The sequence below is a fragment of the Oryctolagus cuniculus genome, chromosome 5, assembly GCF_051225735.1.
Source record: "Oryctolagus cuniculus isolate XC-2025 breed Fujian yellow rabbit chromosome 5, ASM5122573v1, whole genome shotgun sequence".
Taxonomy (NCBI): Eukaryota; Metazoa; Chordata; class Mammalia; order Lagomorpha; family Leporidae; genus Oryctolagus; species Oryctolagus cuniculus.
In genome coordinates, this window is record NC_142871.1 from 12146150 (window position 1) to 12165914 (window position 19765).

General features: G+C 40.3%; 1 long non-coding RNA gene across 4 annotated transcripts in view; it reads right to left on the minus strand.

The window, feature by feature from the left end:
- The window catches only part of LOC149126411 (uncharacterized), a 144461-nt gene that overhangs the window by 48256 nt on the left and 76440 nt on the right, over window positions 1-19765 (minus strand). The window lies entirely within an intron of this gene.

A 19765-nucleotide genomic window follows, 5' to 3' on the forward strand; every position in this document is an offset into this window, starting at 1 on the left:
TGCTGTAACTGTGTCCCCTAGATGTTCATGGAGTTGGAGCTTGGTCCCCAGAGGGGCAAAGCTGGGGGCTGGGGACCTTGTGAGGAGTCACTGGCTTATTTGGATGAGAGGTGACTCCTTGGTAGTACTGGCAAGAGAGCTGTTATGAGAGGAGCAAGCCTGGCCCCTTCCCACTCTCTCCCCTGCTTCAAAAAGCAATCCTTTCCCTGCACACTCACCCACCCACCATGGACCCCTGGCCAGAGCCTGCTCCATGTCCTGTGCATGTGAACCTCCAAAAATGTGAGCTCAGGAAAGCTCATTTCTTCATAAGCAGCCCGCTGAGTCAGGTTTTTTATTATGTGATGAAAAGCTGGCTGAGTATAATGAGCAACACTTGTCACAGGAGAAAAAGTAGCTAAGAAGGCCACTCACGCCATGTCCAAAGACTTAGAATTCAGCCTAGATAAGCTCTCAGAGGCTAATGATGGGACACTGGGCATCAGTAATAACAACAACTAAGAGTATGATCCATCAAAATACACCAAATATGTTTATAATCTTTTAAAAAGGCATTGTTTATCCTCACAAGCTCATTATTTTGAAAGTTGGTAAATGAAGAGAAAGAAGTATTTGTCTTGCCTTTCCAAACCCAATAGGACAACTCATGCAGGTTGTTTAATAGAAAATTACAGAGGAAAAGAGAGGGACAAAGAGAACCTGTAGATTATAGGAGACTTAAAATACATAAAGCAACTGCAACAATGGATTCTTTGGTAACTCAAACTAAGAGAGCATGTTTATGTATGTCTCTTCATGTATGCATGCATGAACATACACGTGAGATAATCTGAAAACTTAATATTTGATGGCATTATCAACATTTAGGTATCGTGATGGCATTGTTGCCATGTACTTTTTAAAGTGTAACTAGTATGTATATATAGATAGATATGAACTAAAATGTATGTATCAAATATTTAGATTTGAAATATGATGATGTCTATAGAGGTAGAAGCGAAACAAGAAAATCCAGGATGAAATTTGTTGAAGCCAAATGATGGATACACTTGATTCATTAAATACTCTCTCTGCATTTGTATATTTTTTTTAAAATTCCCCAATAAAATTACTGTTTGGAAAACTGGTAAGCATAATCAGCCCAAAATATTTTTTTTTCAAAAAGACAAACATTAGGAACAAAAAAGAAGAGTTTATAAGGGATATTTTTAATCTATAAGTACAAATATATTGACAAATTTTTAAGCAATTAGTAAATTTCTCAAAATTGGGTCAAGAATAAACTTTTGAGCAGACCATCTCTATTGGAAGAATTAAGGGGACAGCAGTCTGGCACAGTGGACTTAAGCTGCTGCCTGTGACACTATCCTACCATATAAGCATGGATTCAAGTTGTGACTGCTCCACTTGTAACCCAACTCCCTGCTAATGTGCCTGGGAAAGCAACAGAAGATGGCCTGACTACGTGGGCCCCTGCCACCAGTGTGGGAGACCCAGATAGAATTCCAAGCTCCTGGCTTTTCCCTGGCCAAGTCCCAGCCACTGTGGTCCTTTGTGAAGTGAACCAGCAGATCAAAGATGTCTCCCTCCCTCTCTCCCTCTCTCTGTGTAACTCTGTCTTTCAAATAAATCTTTTAGAAAAAAAAAGGATTAAGAGATGAATTAAATTCATAAAGATATAATCTCCTAGGGGAACTATGAGGCATGGCTAGTTAATTCAAGGAACAGAAGTTTTTTATCACACAGAATCTCTTCTAAGTCAAAGAAAATTATGACAAATTTCTACACCAGTGACTTTCCTACTATAAACATACAACATATGTATGTAGGACCCCAAACAAATCACATCAAAGATTGATGGGGACGGTGTTGTGGCACCCATTTGCAATGCTGGCATCCCACATCATAGTGCTGGGTAAAGTCCCAGCTACTCCACTTCTGATCCAGCGTCCTGTAAATGCACTTGGGAGGTAGGAGCCCTTGCCACAAATGTGGGAGGCCAGATGTAATTTCTGGCTCCTGGGTTCTATCTGGCACAGCCATGGCTATTGTGGCCATTTAAGAAGTGAACCAGTGGGTGAAGGATTTCTCTCTTTTTATATTGGAATCTCTGCTTCCAAAGAAATAATTTTTCAAAAATAAAGACTAAAGTGTCCATTGTTGTTACTATTCAGCAGTGTATTAAAGGTTATATAGAGAACATAGAAGCATAACTACCAGAGAAGAACAAATGTTGGCCGGCACTGTGGTGCAGTGGGATAAAGCCCTGGCTTGTAGTGCTGACATCCCATGTGGGCGCTAATTTAAGTCCTGGCTGCTCCACTTCCAATCCAGCTCCCTATTAATGCACCTAGGAAAGCAGTAGAAAATGGCCCAAGTACTTGAGCCCTTGCACAGATGTGGGAGACCCAGAAGAAACTCCTGGCTCCTGGCTTCGGTTCAGCTCAGCTCTAGCCACTGCAGCAATTTTGGGAGTGAATCAGTGGATGGAAGATATCTGTGTGTGTGTGTGTGTGTGTGTGTGTGTCTACCTCTCTGTGTTGACTCTTTCAAATAAATAAATCTTTAAAACAAAAAAGAACAAACGTTATGATATGAAAATCTAAGAAAATCAACCAGCAAACAATAATTGGAATAAAAGAGTGCAGAAATGTAGACTACTGAAAATCCATGGGGCCAGTGCTATGGCATAGTAGGCTAAGCCATTACCTGCAGTGCCAGTATCCCTTATGGGCACTGGTTCAAGTCCTTGCTGCATCTCTTCCAATCCAGCTCTCTGCATTGGCCTGGAAAAGCAGTATAAGATTGTCCAAGTGCTTGGGCCCCTGAACCTACATGGGAGACCCGGAAGAAGCTCCTGGCTTCAAATCAGCCCAGCTCCAAGGGTTGTAGCCATTTGAGGAGTGAAGCAACAGACAGAAAACCTTTCTCTCTGTCTCTCCTTTTGTCTGTAACTCTTTCTCTCAAATAAATAAAATTTTTTTTTTAAAAAATCCACATAGCTGTCAGTGTCTTCCCCCTACTAAATGGTAAATTGGAGATACAGAGGAGACATAATTAATTACTTTCAATACTTCATATTGATTAAATCGTTTCAGAGTATATATTTTTTTATTCAAATAACTGATTATTTTTTCCTAAACACATAAGCATTCAGTAGTGTTAAAAATGAAAAGCAGAAAAAATAAAAACTGAGGTGGTGCTGATAAGATCATGGGCATGTATGTGTGGACTGTTCATCTACCCCTTTTTGAAAATCAACACATTTCTCTCTACTTCTCACATTATCAATCTCCCTACACTGTTTAAGCTGTAGGCAAGTATCTGATGTTGCCTAAACTGCTTATAGACATTCATTAACTACCTTTTCTCTTTATCCTCCATATACACTAATTTTCAAATCCACCAACGTGTCTACTAGGTACAGTCCCAAAACACTGAGAGTAAGGCTCTAAGATTTGGCCACAATGACAAAACATCCTGAGTCTCATACTTTATCTTAAAATCTATACTATGAAGCTTATTATAATTTTTTTACCATAAAATTATTAGGGTGGACTTTTGACCTAAAGGTCAAAGCACTCACATCCCACTTCAAAGTACCTGGGTTCAGGTTGGACCTCTGACTCCTAGCTCCAGAAGCAGTGGTGGTGGCTCAAATGAGTTACATGGGAGACCAGGATTGACTTACCAGCCCCTAGCTATAGTCCTGCCACATCTCAGCCATGGTGGGCATTTGGGCACTGAATCTGTGTGTGTGTGAGCTCTGTTTGATTCTCTGCCTCTCAAATAAAAAGTAAATTAAAATAATTTAAATTACCTAAACTACTTAAATCCTCCCCTTCCCAAATTGTAATATAAAGGACCACTGGGGAAACTCGCTCTGCTAGCCCTGTAGCATCTTGCACCCATGGCATAAACTCTAATGGGAAGCTCAGCTTTCTTCTCAGAACCGAACCTCTTTGATCACACAGCTTACGCTGTTTTTTCCAAAGTCATTCCTTTTTCCTATCTTATCTTCCTAAATGTTTTTTAAATTGGCCTTAAATAAATGTTTGTTGGGTTTAATTTAGCGGAATTTCTTTCCTTGCTTTAGTACTCCCGACAGCCCGATTATCCCAGCCTGTAAGAAGCTAAGAAGGTATATTTAGTCAGATTTTTAACAATGTGGTTTTTTTTTCTCCTAGAAATAGCTTCATCTATAATCAATTAAATGGCAAGCCATGGCTGGAATCCACATCTCCTAACTTCCTATCTATGGCCTTTACACAATACCAAAATGCCTCCAAAAACACTTGATAGGGGAAGAGTGTAACATACTAGAAAGAGCAGTCAACTTGGTCATGTTTAAATGAGTTCAGCAACATGCAAGTATTAAAAGGATATTAGGAGCACACAGAAGGGACAGGAAGGCTGAGACTCCAGGCTTGAAAACAAAGCAGACAAAGAAAGCGCCAAGTGCTGGGGGTGAGAACTCCAAGGGCCTCTCCATGTTCCAGCACCAATGGCGGGCCAGGCCATGGCCTCAATGATGTGTGTGCCAATGTTTGTCACATTTCAGGGAGCTAGGCTGCCAGGGTCTTGTGTTTACTCCTTGCCTAAAGAAGGGCTACACCCCTGATTAAGGATCCTAACCTGCAGTATCCCATAGGGAACAGGTCATTCCCATAAGGAACTAAATGTACTGTTAACAAGTAGAGGTAGATGAGCTGTTAAGAAAAAAACATGAAAATCACAAAATCCCACGCCACCTCTCTGAGAGAATTTCTGTGATGCGGAACTGGGGGATGTGTGCAAAATCTCTGAAAACTATAACAAGCTCTACAAAGGCACTATGACTTATTTCTTTTTCAAGGTAACACTTCAACAATTCTGTTTAATGCCTTGTCTTGAAATGTGAAATTTTCAGGCAGGCAAATGGAAGCAATGCCTCCTCCATGAAGGAAGAGAAGTCCATTGGATTCTAATGAGATCACAGGAAGTTTTCTATCCCAGGTCCACCTTCTTGGTGACACAGGCTCTGAATACATGGCTCCACCTGTGGCTCCACTCGCTGGCAGTGAGGCAACACTGCTGGGGACCCAAATCATCGACCATAAGGGCTCCTCGCCATCACTGGGGAGGATATGTGTGTGCTCTTAATCATCTGGATTGAAATCCATATATTTTCCTATTTAAAACTCTTAGGCCTAAGGTATGGTGGGAGCTTCACCACTGAGGGTACACTGCAAAGTCACTGCTCCGCAGGTGGCACTTCCATCAAACAAAATTATATTGGTTTTCATCTACTAAATTCTTTCTAATAGTGTTGAAAATTAACTTGATTTATAAGCCAAATTGTGCTCTCCAACAAAGCGTAGTGAAGTAAACATGGTGTTGGTCATCCATAAAGGATTGTGAATTGCAGGACTGTACCCCGGTAAGAAATGAGGTAAATGTTTTTGCCCAACAGAAAGGAAAATGTCAAACAATTGTTTATCTTTGGTATCCGTATTAGTCAATATCCTTTTGCTGCATAACCATACACTTTTTTCAACATTTAGCAGATTATCACTCATTTTATTACCTCTTGGTTCTCTGGAGGGGGCAATTTTTTTTCTGCCAACGACCATATGGATATTTATAATTTCATTCAAGGGCTATACAAAATTATCATCTTAAAAATTAGCCTGCTAGGGACCAGTGCTGTGGTGTAGCAGGTAAAGCCGCTGCCTGCAGTGCCGGCATCCCATATGGGTGCTGGTTCGAATCCTGGCTGCTCCACTTCCAATCCAGCTCTCTGTTATGGCCTGGGAAAGCAGTAGAAGATGGTCCAAGTCCTTGGGCCTCTGCACCCACATGGGAGACCAACAAAAAGCTCCTGGCTCCTGGCTTCTGATCAGCCCAGCTCCAGCCATTGCAGCCATCTGAACCAGTGGAGGAAAACTTCTCTCTCTCTTGGCCTCTGCCCCTCTGTTAATCTGCCTTTCAAAAAATAAATCTTTTAAAAAAATTAGCCTGCTATGGATTTATTGGATTTCGAGTCTTGCCTGTGTTTGCCTTGGCAGGGAAAAACCAAAGTACTTTACAGGCCTCATACAGCCCACTGGCTGCAGGTTCCCACCCATCCTGGCTTCTTGATTCAAGGTTCATAAATCCCAGCTGCTCCACTTCCTATCCAGCTCCCAGCTATTGAATCATGGAAAACAGAAGATAACCCAAGTACTGGGGCCCCTGCCACCAATGTGGGAGACCCCGGTGGAGTTCCAAGCTCCTGGCTGCAGACTGGAACAGTCCTGGCTGTAGCAGCCATTTAGGGAGTAAACTAGATGAAAGAAGGTCTCTCTCTCTAACTCTGACTTTCAAATAAATAAATAAATAAACTTAAAGAAAAAAGTATAAAGGCCAAAGTCAAGGTGTTGGCTGGCCAGGCTCTTATTGGGAGACTCTGGGGAGAATCCACTTCTATATTGAGTCAAGTAACAGACAGAATGTATTGTAAGTCTAACGAATCTGCTTCCTGGCTGGCTGGGAAGCTGGGAGTCCCTCTTAGTTCTCAGAGGCCTCCAACCGGCTTTTCACCCAGGCACTGTCTCCCAGAAGCAGCAGCACACACACTCCTTCTCACACCTGGAATCTGCTTGGCCTCCCCTCCTACCACCCTCCTCTAGCTCATTCTCTTTTCTGGTTGTAAAGATTCATGTGATAACATTAGCTCTTCTGGAACTTCCAGACTGTTCTTTCTTAAGGTTAGCTAATTAGTAACCTTAATTACACTGCAAAAGTGCCTCACAACAGCATCCACATTAGTGCTTGGTGACTAGACACAGGACAGGAATCTGGGGTTGGGATGAGCGTCATCTTTAAATTGTGCCCAGCACAGTTTTTTACACAGTCTAGAACTCTAAATCATAGTATTGGAAATGATTCAATTGCTACAATATCACAGGTAATTCAGACTGTCTCATGACTCATTATCAGAAATGGTCCAAAATTGCTTCTAACTTTCAAAGTATACCATGAGACCAATATGTAATATTTTAAAGTGTATTGGAAATTGGTTTGACCAATGAAGAAGACGCAAACCTTCTTTACACTTCTAATATACAAGGTCCTCCTTAAAGATTGCAAACGAACCTGTTCATTCCAAGTTCATACCCAATCTGCAAACACTGCTTTACCTCTAAATTCCCTTCCTATTAGGTTTAACAGGAGGTAGTTTTGAATGATTTGAGTATATTCAAAATCTTTATAACACGGATTCAATTACATTTTCCATTCCAATCCAAAACATCAATCATTGCGACAGTCGCTGAGGCATAGCAAATAAAGCAGCTGCCTGCAGTGTCGGCATCCCATATAGGCGTCAGTTCAAGTCCCTGCTGCTCCACTTCTGATCCAGCTCTCTGCTATGGCCTGCAAAAGCAATAGAAAATGACTCAAGTCCTTGGGTCCTTGCATCCACGTGAGAGACCCGGAAGAAGCTCTTGGCTCCTGGTTTCAGATTGATGCTCCTCAGCCGTTGTGGCCAACTGGGGAGTGAACCAGCAGATGGAAGATCTCCTTCACTCCCTCCCTCCCTTTCCCTCCCTCCTTCCCTCTCTCTCTCTCTCTCTCTCTCTCTCTCTCTCTCTGTGCCTCTCCTTCTCTCTGTGTGTAACTCCTTCAAATAAACAAATAAATCTTAAAAAAAAAAAAAAAAAAAGGATGGCCCAACCCTACATCCACTTGGGAGACCAGGAAGAAACTCCTGGTTCCTGGCTTCAGATCAGCACAGCTCCAGATGTTGCGGCCATTTGGGAAGTGAATAAGAAGAAGGAAAAAAGACCTTTCTCTCTGTCTCTCGCTGTGTCTGTAACTAGACCTTTCAAATAAATAAATAAAACCTTTAAAAAAAAACAGCAATTATCAGAAAGGGAAAAATTTGGACTCGTCTCTGTTCTCACATAGAATTCTCAATACAGTCATGTAGTCACAGGTAAATCACTAAACCAGCAAACACTTATTACTGAAGACCCATGAGGCAAATAGTACCATTTCTAAGCACTTGGGACTATACAAGAGATGGAAATGGACATTAATTGTTGCTACTCCAAAAGATTTTAGAAGGTGGGAAAATATATGCTCAATGTGAGCAATGAATTCATATAAATAACATATTAAATATATAAAATATAATGCTATGATGTAAAATACTAAAATATAATATTAAAATGTGCAAATGATGTTAGAGTATATGGAATGCTAATGCAGGCTGCAAAAGAAAGAAATTTCCTTGTTAGGTAAGTCCACACCCAATTCTGGGACTGAAAAATTCTAACACTGAAAATATAAGATTGTTTTTCCCCTTATATTGAGGGCTTACTGCACAGAACAAGAGAGCTATGGGGAGGTAGACTACCATGGCTGATTTACAACTCTGAGAGCTGGCCAAGAGAAGGAGCCAATTTAATGGAAAACTTTCAAGGCTGTTATTAGAAGATTGTATTTGATTCAGAAGACAGTGGGGCTCTGACAGAGTTTGGAAAAATCAAGGGTATAATCACGGCAGCAGACCCAAAATAGAGATTTATCACACAGTGCAAAATAACTCAACAAACTGGACTCGGAAAGCAGGCAAGAGGAAGACAGCATAATCTAGTGACAATTTGCCAGTGGTCAAGAGATTGTCCTGCAGTGATGCTGACAAATGACTGGATGCTTCTGAGTGGAAAGTGAAAGTAGATGGACGTGGAAAGGTGGAAATGGAATTAAAATGCAACCACCAGAAAGCATCACAATTATCCCATGGCTTTAAGAATGTTCACTTTACAAAACATTTGGTATTCTTACCAACTGTGAGGTAGCTTCCAGCTTTCTGGTCAGCAGGTCCAACATACAGAGGGCTTTAGCCTTGCATACATCCCATGAAGGACTCACATGTCCATCGTAGCTAAGCCACAGGGAATCGGGGAATCCTGGCCATGTTAGCTCTTGAATCATCGCTTCCTCAGAATATCCTTTCCCGGGTTACCAAGAAGCTAATCCAGAGTCAGTTATCTCACTCATCTGACATCTGCTTTTGTTCCAGACTGCAAGAGGGTAAGGAACCTACTCGAATCCTTAAGATTAATCTGCAGTGTTGCCTTCAAGACCTACCTTTTGTTTTAAAGCTGTCAGTTTAATCACACAATCACAAATCAAGAGTTCTGTTGGGTACATATACTTTTTTTTTTATTATTATTTGACAAATAGGGTTAGACAGTGAGAGAGACAGAGAGAAAGGTCTTCCTTCCGTTGGTTCACCCCCCAAATGGCCACTATGGCTGGCAATGTGCTGATCCAAAGCCAGGAGCCAGGTGTTTCTCCTGGTCTCCCATGCAGGTGCAGGGCCCAAGGACTTGGGCCATCCTTCACTGCACTCCTGGACCACAGCAGAGAGCTGGACTGGAAGAGGGGCAACCAGGACTAGAACCTGGCACCCAAATGGGATGCTGGTGCCACAGGAGGAGAATTAACCAAGCGAGTCACAGCGCCGGCCCCAGGTACATATACTCTTAAAGGTCATTCCAAATAATAAGGCATCTCTATCATGAACAAAAAACCTACAGTGTACTTCAGAGTATATTTTGTAGTTCACTTACCTGAAACAGTATTTAAAATTGACGTTCTGTAGAGAGTTATTTTGGCTTTAGAGTTCACTAGTGATATCTACTCTTAAAAACTGAAATTCAATATTTTCATTAAAATTTAAAATAAAATGAAAATTTTTAAATTAAAAATCAGAGGCTGGTGCTGTGGCATAGCAGGTAAAGCCACAACCTGCAGTACCGGCATCCCACATGGATGGCAGTTTGAGTCCCAGCTGCTCTACTTCTGATCCAGTTCTCTGCTATGGTCTTGGAAAGCAATAGAAGATGGCCCAAGTCTTTGGATGGCTACACCCACGTGGGAGACCCGGAAAAAGCTCCCGGCTCTTGACTTTAGATTGGCCCAGCTCCAACCACTGAAAGACCTCTCTCTTTCTCTCTGTCTCTGCCTCTCTGCAACTCTTTCAAATAAATAAATTAATTAATCTTTTAAAAAAAAATTTAAAAATCAGCCATTTTAACTCTTCCATCTTCTGTGATTTTGACCTCATGAGTTCCAGTCAAGTATCTGATCATTAATTTTCCTCTTGGGAACATTTTAACACAAAGCATAGGTATCCCTGTAGCCTATCTGGAAACTATTCGAATCCCGATAGTTGAGGGTAATGAGTTAACCTCTGTGTAACCAAATGTCAATTTATTGTTTACATATTTAATATAAAAAGATATGGAGGTCTCTCTGTTAGTAACTTCTCAGATGTGGATAGTGACACCACATGACATGTATATAATTTAATTACCATATGTTAATGTTACTTCTGTTCTATAGATCAGATAATCCAGAAATGTGACTGCTAAGGTCACCTAGCAAGCCTATGACAGACTGAAAATCTGGTTCTAGATATTCAGAACTCAAATCAACCATTTTTTCTAATGAATCAATATTCTAAGCATCCAACATACAACTCCAACAATTTCATTCTCCACAGAAGCCATACTACTCCAATTTCTGGTATACATTTTTCCACTTGGATGTGTTTCCAGAACTTTTGTCTTTTTTATTATTTCTATGTGGTTTAATTATGTTTTCTCTAAATCATTTTTGTTTTAACTTTTATTTAGTAAACATAAATTTCCAAAGTACAGCTTATAGATTACAATGGCTTTCCCCCCCCCATAACTTCCCTCCCACCCGCAATCCTCCCATCTCCTGCTCCCTCTCCCATTCCATTCACATCAAGATTCATTTTCAATTATCTTTATATACAGAAGATCAATTTAGTATATATTAAGTAAAGATTTCATCAGTTTGCACCCACACAAAACACAAAGTGTAAAATACTGTTTCAGTACTAGTTATAGCATTAATTCACATTGAACAACACATTAAGGACAGAGATCCTACATGAGGAGTAAGTGCACAGTGACTCCTGTTGTTGACTTAACAAAATGACACTCGCTTATGGCGTCAGTAACCTCCCTAGGCTCTAGTCATGAGTTGCCAAGGCTATGGAAGCCTTTTGAGTTCGATGACTCCAATCTTATTTAGACAAGGTCATAGTCAAAGTGGAAGATCTCTCCTCCCTTCAGAGAAAGATACCTCCATCTTTGATGGCCCATTCTTTCTACTGTGATCTCACTCGCAGAGATCTTTCATTTAGGTTTTTTTGTTTGGTTGGTTGGTTTTTTTTTCATTGCTTTTGTTTACTTTTAATTGTAAAAACAGGAACTAGCTGCTTCAGTGACAAAATGCATTACACAATGCAAATATTTTCAAAGAACACAATTGCTGTTTGGCATTCTATTTTAACATTGATATACCCATCTGGAGCAGGAGCAATGCTAGTAAGTTGTGACCATGACAAATTGGAAACTCCAGAGTCTTACTTCTATTTTCATGGTATAGATTTGCCATGGAGACAGCAGACAATCCAAATGCTAACTTGCTTCATGCAGAAAGCGCAATGTCTGTAGATCATTGAGTTTCATTATAATAACCTTCTTTAATGATCTTTTCTGCAACAGAAACCAAATTCCTTTTCAACTTGGGGTCTAGCAGAAAGCTTTTTGCCAGAGTGTCTTGGCTTTCCATGCCTAAAATACTTTCATGAGCTTTTCAGCCAGATCCGAATGCCTTAAGGTCTGATTCTGAGGCCAGAGTGCTGTTTAGGACATCTGCCATTCGTCATTCTATGAGTCTGCTGTGTATCCCAATTCCCATGCTGGATCGTTCTCTCCCTTATTTGTTCTATCAGTTAGTATTAGCAGACGCTAGTCTTGTTTACGTGATCTCTTTGACTCTTAGACCTATCAGTATGATCAATTGTGAACTGAAATTGATCACTTTGACTAGTGAGAGGGCATTGGTACAGGCCACTTTGATGAAATTGAATTGGAATCCCCAGGCATGTTTCTAACTCTAACATTTGTGGCAAGTCATATTGAGCATGTCCCAAATTGTGCATCTCCTCCCTCTTTTATTCCCACTCTTAGATTTAACAGGAATCACTTTTCAGTTAAATTTAAACACCTAAGAATAATTGTGTGTTAAAGAGTTCAACCAATAGTATTAACTAGAGCAAAAAAAAAAAATACTAAAAGAGATAAAGTATTAAGTTGTTCATCAACAGTCAAGACAAGGACCGATCAAGTCATTGTTTCTCATAGTGTCCATTTCACTTCAACAGGTTTCCTTTTTGGTCCTTGGTTAGTTGTCACCAATCAGGGAGAACATATGATATTTGTCCCTTTGGGACTGGCTTATTTCACTCAGCATGATGTGTTCCAGATTCCTCCATTTTGTTACAAATGACCGGATTTCATTTTTGTTTTTTTTTGTTTTTTTGTTTTTTTGTTTTACTGCTGTATAATATTCTATAGAGTACATGTCCCATAATTTCTTTATCCAGTCTACTGTTGATGGACATTTAGGTTGATTCCATGTCTTAGCTATTGTGAACTGAGCTGCAATAAACATTAAGGTGCAGACAGCTTTTTTGTTTGCCAATTTCATTTCCTTTGGGTAAATTCCAATGAGTGGGATGGCTGGGTTGTATGGTAGGGTTATATTCAGCTTTCTGAGGAATCTCCAGACTGACTTCCATAGTGGCTTGACCAGTTTGCATTCCCACCAACAGTGGGTTAGTGTCCCTTTTTCCCCACATCCTCGCCAGCATCTGTTGTTGGTAGATTTCTGTATGTAAGCCATTCTAACCGGGGTGAGGTGAAATCTCATTGTGGTTTTGATTTGCATTTCCCTGATGGCTAGTGATCCTGAACATTTTTCCATGTGTCTGTTGGCCATTTGGATTTCCTCTTTTGAAAAATGTCTACTGAGGTCCTTGGCCCATCTCTTGAGTGGGTTGTTTGTTTTGTTGTTGTCGTCCAAGCCCTAATTCTCAATCCTTCCCTTCACTTGCTTTCACTATCTGGAATATACCACTTACACTTATCACTCTGTGTCAGCACATTTTCCATAGAAATGTGAATGTTGCTGGGATTCATTCATTCGACAAATAATTAAGTCTATTACATGCCAGACACTCTACTAACCAGCACTATAGAGCCAACAAAACAAACCAAACAATAAAAAGCCAGATACATTCAGGGATGATGAAATGTGGCCAGCACTTGCTCTTCCTTTACTGATATTCACATGAAATTATTTTGACTAAGGAAAACGACATGCCGATAAAGGAGGAAAACAGTTAGCTTGGGAAGTTATGCGGTTGGGTTTGATGGTCCTCCCCTGATTCTAAGTAGACTAGTTCCCAGGGATTTTTGCCTCTTAGCTCCAAATTCACCCTTCGGTACCTGTGTGGTGGTGAAGGGCAGGACTCTGAGCATTTCTTCTTTACAGAGAGTCTGAAGTTAAGCTTTAGCAGTAGAAGGAATGGAGAGACATTACAACAAGAAGGGGCTCCCCACACTGTTTTCGTCTGCTAGGTTGGTGCGCTGGTGGGAGGATAGGTGGGTTGGCTGGGTTTTGTTGCCTCTAGAGTTGGAAGTATAGCAAGACATTTGGTATTGCTCTGCTCTGGAGTGTACAGTCCCTTGGTGACTTTACAGCCCTGCTCTGGCTCCAGAGCTCACTGCCTGCAGCCAGTCCACTGCAACCATTCCCTCCTGGCCTGCTGGCCACTGCAGCACCTGGCCGACCTCCATGTACCCACCCACCAGCCTGGGCTCAGCTACACTCCACATAGTTACAGCCCCCTATACTTACAACTTCTAGGAAGGCTTCTTTCTGTTTTCCCAGTAACTGTTATGGACAACCCAGAGAACTTCGTCACACAGTGGCTGCAAGCATACCTTTTCCAATGAGGTCTGAACCTCAGCCTTGGAGAAATGATTCACCTTCCAAGTCTGTCCCTTTTTGACTACTTTCCTTCAGTTCAGGGGCATCCTTCAGAGTTCTCTTTATACCTGTATTGTTATTCTCCTATTAGAACTCAATAATGTTTATATTAAATGTATACCCTTTCCATTATTGTATGGCTTCTGTCTCCTGAATGCACCTAGACTGATACTAGGGGCTTCTGATACAAGCAACAGCAGAGTGGCCAACAGTGAAAGCAATATAAAAACATACCAACAAAAAGAGCTTCACTAATTCAACAGTCTACAGAGTTAAGCCTGACCTTAGGAAATGAATGCTTCTCTTCCTTTCCCTATCGACACTGTCCTCTCCCAACTGGTGCCTTGATCTTAGGACTCCAAAGCAGAGATGAGGAGGGAATTAGCCTCAGAATCTAACCTCATTTTTGTATCACATTTTCTTTGCAAAATCTGTTTCAAACTCCAAATAATGAACATACAACTTATGAACTTTTGAGGGAAAAAGACTAGAAACATGTATACTCCTTTTTACAGTTACCATATTTTGAAAATTATATTTAACTATTAAATTATTTGAAGAAAAAAAAAGAAACCTAGGAGACTGACAAGACAATATGAGCCAGTAAAAGGAACGTGGGCTCCTGGGTCATCTCAAAAGGTCTTAAGCTCTGTTTCACTGTTTACTTTCTGGTGATCCTGAGCATATTAACCCCCCAGGAATCTCAGTTCACAACTCACAGATTTTCCAGGGGATTGTCTGGGATCATGTGTGTTCACATCTCACACAGCAGGTGCTGCTCCACCAACAGGATCTGCTTTCCCCTTTGCTTCTGTCTTTTTTTAAAGGATATTTATTATTTTCAATACAAGAAAGGCTATTTCTCTTCCTGGGATCTACTGAAACATAGGGGTGGCTGGAGGCATTATTTCTACCTTTACATGTTTGCCCTGTGAAATTCATTCTGGAGGAGCAGCAAGTTAAAAGAATCATACGTCTTTGATGTGGCCTGAGCAGCTACAAAGCTAGAATCAAGGAAGTCCCTCTTAACACAAAGGTTTTTAGATTGAACGTTATTTCAACACTCCAATCACAGCATTAGATGTGTTTTCTTTAATTGTTTTGAGTTTAATAAAACTTCTGTTGCATATGGGATTATGGGACTTATACAAGTGACTAAGAAGTTCCAGTCTTTCCTTCAGGATATCTGTGTAAGGCACAGCTCTTTCTTCTTTTCAGCTAGAGAGAAAGGCCAGGAGGACTAACAATGAAGTGACAAAGAAAATTATGTCAGAAATGTTAGTAAAGAAATACTCAGAAACCTGGCTCAGAGCCCAATTAGGATGAAACAAAGATATATACATATAACCTACTTAAGCTAAAGAATCCTTAATTAAGCTACTGGAAAGCCAAGGGCTTTAAAGTTCAAAGGAGATGTAGCCCTCTGTCAAATTCCTTTCAGAGACGAGGACAGGAGAAAGATTTTGCAAGAGTGACAGACATAACTACAATTCTCAATGAAACTTCAACATAATTGAGGCAAAAAAGGGATGAGTAATAAGGTCTTATAAAATCTTTTTATTTGTATATTGGTCTTATCTTTTGATGATGGAGGTTGTATTAAATAGCTAAATAATACACAGATGTAATTCATTAATAATTATGATTTGGTTTGAGAAGTTCTAAGTAATTATATTTCTGAATGAAATGGTCTACAATTGATTTGAATTCTTTCATGAAGTCAGCATTCATTGGAATACCCAATTTCCATGACTGCCTTGGCAGGGCTAATGTTATTCCTGGTTCCAAATCACTTATTAAAATTCTGTCAACAGGGTTTGGACACATTCTTGAGTGTTCACTTTTCTTTTTTTTTTTTTTACCATCAATAAATAGTAATAACATCATCAATAATGAAATAGCCACTTCTTGCCTCTACTTGGCCTCCCAGGTCTCTAACTCCTGCCCTCTTCCCATGCTTGGGTCCAATTTGTTCTCATCCACACAAGCACAGGCTTATCTCAAACTCTCATCCCTAGCTTCCATACTGTATCCAAAGCCTTCTACTGTGTTTCCTGCTTTCTGTCCCCTCTTAGAATCACCTTACTAAATGCAAATGTCCTTCTGTCACCCCAGCTTATATTCCATCAATGGCTCTCCAGCACCTGAAGAATTAAGCTGGAAGCCTATTTCATGTGTGCCTGGGCCCTTCACCCACTGCCTCTTCTGTTTCCCCATCTCCCCTCCTGCTACTCTCTGGAAGTTTTCTACGCCCCAGTGCATCCATCCCACCATGCTTGCTCATGCATCCCTGCCTATCCAGGGGCTTCTCCCTGCCTGAGATAACCCTATAACCTTGCTTCAAAGCAAGTGAACAGATGGCACTATCTCAAATTAATATTTTCTAGAGAAAGACTGAAAGCCTTGTGTGGTAACAGCTCACCCAGATAACCAAATAGCAGTTAAGCTGAGCAGTCTCCTAGAAGACATCAGCAATCATCTGCTGTTATATGAGCATAGTCCTTGGGGGTCTCCCTCCACTCCCCAAGCATCTTTCATATAGCACTCTTTACAACTTCAATCAGTGCACTCCCTGGGAGGAGTTCAAATAAATTTGATTCCCCTACCTTTACATTACCAAGTGATGTTTTAGCAAGCTATATAGACAGTGGCAACCTTGAAAGCTGTCCATCTGATTGATCCTTTTACCTTCAATGACAAACACTCAGCCATCCTTCAAGATTCAGTTAACACATCACCCTCTGCAAAGATTTCCTTACTTCACCCCCAACTTTCTACTAGAATTCATTAATTTAATAGACACGTTAAAAGTTCATCCTATACACCAATGTTTTAAGATTTCTATCCCAAGTGCTTTTCAAATATCATCTCACTTGTTCCTTACAGCAACAACTCTCCAAGCTATGTACTCTATCTGTGCCTCATTTGCCAGATAGTGAGCAAACGGGCGAGGTGAGATTCAAAGCTCAACACAAAGACTCCAGACTGGCTCTTAGCCTGTCTGCTTAGCTGGGTGTTGAATTACTGTCCCACTCTCCTGTCAGAACCTATTAGGATGATCTCTATTATGATGGTCATCTGGCCACACTGTAATTATTTGCTTACATGCTGGTTTTCCTGTAGGCTCTGGGGTCCCTAAAATATTCTTACCCATGTGTATATATTTATGAACTTGCTTGGCCTCTGCATAACATCTGTTGTATCATTAATCAATCAGTTAGTTATCATAAATGAAGCCTGCATTTTGATTTTTACATTAAGAATCAAGAAAGGACTCCCTATATAGACTCAAAACTTGTATTTTACACAGGGTACTTGAGAAGAACAGAGTATTAGGTCAGTTATTTCTTCAAAATCAAAGCAAATGTCTAAGCTATATTTACTAATGTTAAATTCAATTGCCAAGTTATGTGTGTGTAATAACATAATATTTTCCAGGAAAGCTTTTAAAATGTGGCATATAAAAGAATACTAGAAACTATTTTCAGGGACTGGTGCTATGGAGTAGTGGGTTAAGCCACCGCCTACAGCATCCCATATGGGCACTGGTTTGAAAGCAATGAAAGATGGTCCAAGTGCTTAGGCCCCTCACCCATGTGGGAGACTGGATTGAGGCTCCTGGCTTTGGCCTAGCCCCGCCCTGACTACTGCAGCCATTTGGGGAGTGAACAAGCGGATGGATGATCTCTCTCAACACCTCTACCTCTACCTCTTATCTCTCCTCTGTAACTCTGACTTTGAAATAAATTACTTAAAAAAAACTATTTTCAGTATCATCAATTTGATTTTTTAAAAAAAGATGATTTTTCTGATAATCCTTTCTAAAAGAATTATTCCAATACAAGGATAATTAAGGCCAACCAGGGAGATAAAAACCTTCAAATGCAAGATGTGAAGAAATGTCAGAGGGTGTGAAACAATTGTTTTAATTTTTTCTCATTTGTAAACTCATTTTATGCCTTCAAGTGCAATATAAATTATTTACTAAAATTAGCTGCAATCACTTACAGGGACGAGTACAAGCAGATTCACACATAAACCTGTATGGTTGCTTTATTTGCATGTAAACTGTGCTAATGTCTAATTAGAAAGGTAACTATAGAAGTAAACAATGCTTAATGTTGCAAAAAAAAAAAAAAAAAGACCCACTCCTTCCCTTTTTCTGAGTTAAGCAGGAGGCAAGGAATGCTAGTGGAACATAAGGAAAAATAAACATTATTTGAAAATATTTTTAAAATCATATTTTAACATAGAGTTTTGCATAGCTGTCATCCAGTTCCTAAATCTCTGTTAACAGCTCTGATTAGGTCTATGGAAGATGCTAGAAATTTTATTTGCTGGTTGAGACAGACACTCATTGTGAGAGTTCTGACCCCGCAGACACACACGCTCCATCTTCAGAAGCCAAGGCCTGTGCTTTCCCCCCTAAGCTGCTGGTCCCCTGGCTCAATTCAAACTTTAGTCATCATGTAGCTTTCCTCTGATTCTCAGAAATGCGGACTTGCTAGCTGGAGAATAAGGCACCATGAAAAAGATGGTGAAGGAACCAGCTGAGTACTCAGCCTATTATTTATTGCTTTGTCTTTCCTGTTTTCAATTGACCATTCCTTCTTTTCTCAACCCAGTACAGCTAGAAGTACAGGTAAGTGCCTTACCTGAGTCTGAGTACCCCTATGCAGCCCTCATATTTCATCATTAGTGTCGCATCTAAAAATGACACAAAGAGCCAAGTCCCACCACATGGTGGTCAAATCTTGGAAGTCTCTCATCATCATCATATCAACTAAATTGTCTGTTTTTCACAGCAACAATCTGCTTGAAGGAAGACAGTGGAGGCAATGGTGGAGAGATTGTTAGAGTATCCAATGCACTTTTCCAGATGACAAACTGAGATGTCTAAAAAATTCTTGGCAAAGCCTAATTTCCAAATTCAGATGCAAATATAGAAATTAAATCCTACCCAACATTTCATATGCCTTGCACACACAAATCTTCATGAAGATGCTACGTCAAATAAGTCAATGAAAAATGACCATTATTATTTATACTTGCCCCAAACCACTGCTTTCCAGAGCTGTTGTGTCTTTGTGTGTATATATGAGTAGACAGATCCATAAACATACTTAGAATGTATACACATGCATAGTTTATGTTGGTGACATGGGGGAAATCTTTTTGGTTGTTAAGCTTTTCCTGGTGAATGTCATTCTCAGAATAACCTCAAGTTCAGCAAGCCAAATACATACAAGGGTAGAAAGCACTACATGGAGCCAGTGTTAAAAGCTAAGTCAATTTATAAGCATTGCCATGCCTGCGTCTTTAACTGTGCCTGTAGCTGTAGGCTACACTGCATTTCAATCAGTTCGAGTTCAGCTGTCTGTTTTATTACACCCAGGCCAGTAACACTTTGGGGATTTTTAGTCCCTTCAATGACAAATGTATATTCAAGCACTGCTGTGAGCAGCAGCCCACAACGCAGGTCACCAAAGGACAGCAAATGGAGTAGGTATGTCAGAGAAATGTTCAGAAAAATACCTCCAGAGGTGTCTGCAATTGCCTCCACTTTCAATATTTCCAATCTGAGAAGCATGTAAGGTTTTTTTTTTCCCAAGCCTTATAAAAGAAACAATCTATGTCTCCTAAGAAAAAATATCTAGAGTGCCTAAAAACATATCCAGCTCGACTCAACAAATTTAAGTCATCCAGATGACACAGACAAGATCTTTATACTCCTGTTTGGGTGGTTAGTTGGAGGTAATGTGTTCCAGTACAAAGCAAGAAAGTCTATTCACAGGGGCAACTCTGAGCTCCTTATTTCACAAGGCTGAAATAAATGTCTTCAAACCATAAAATGCATGAG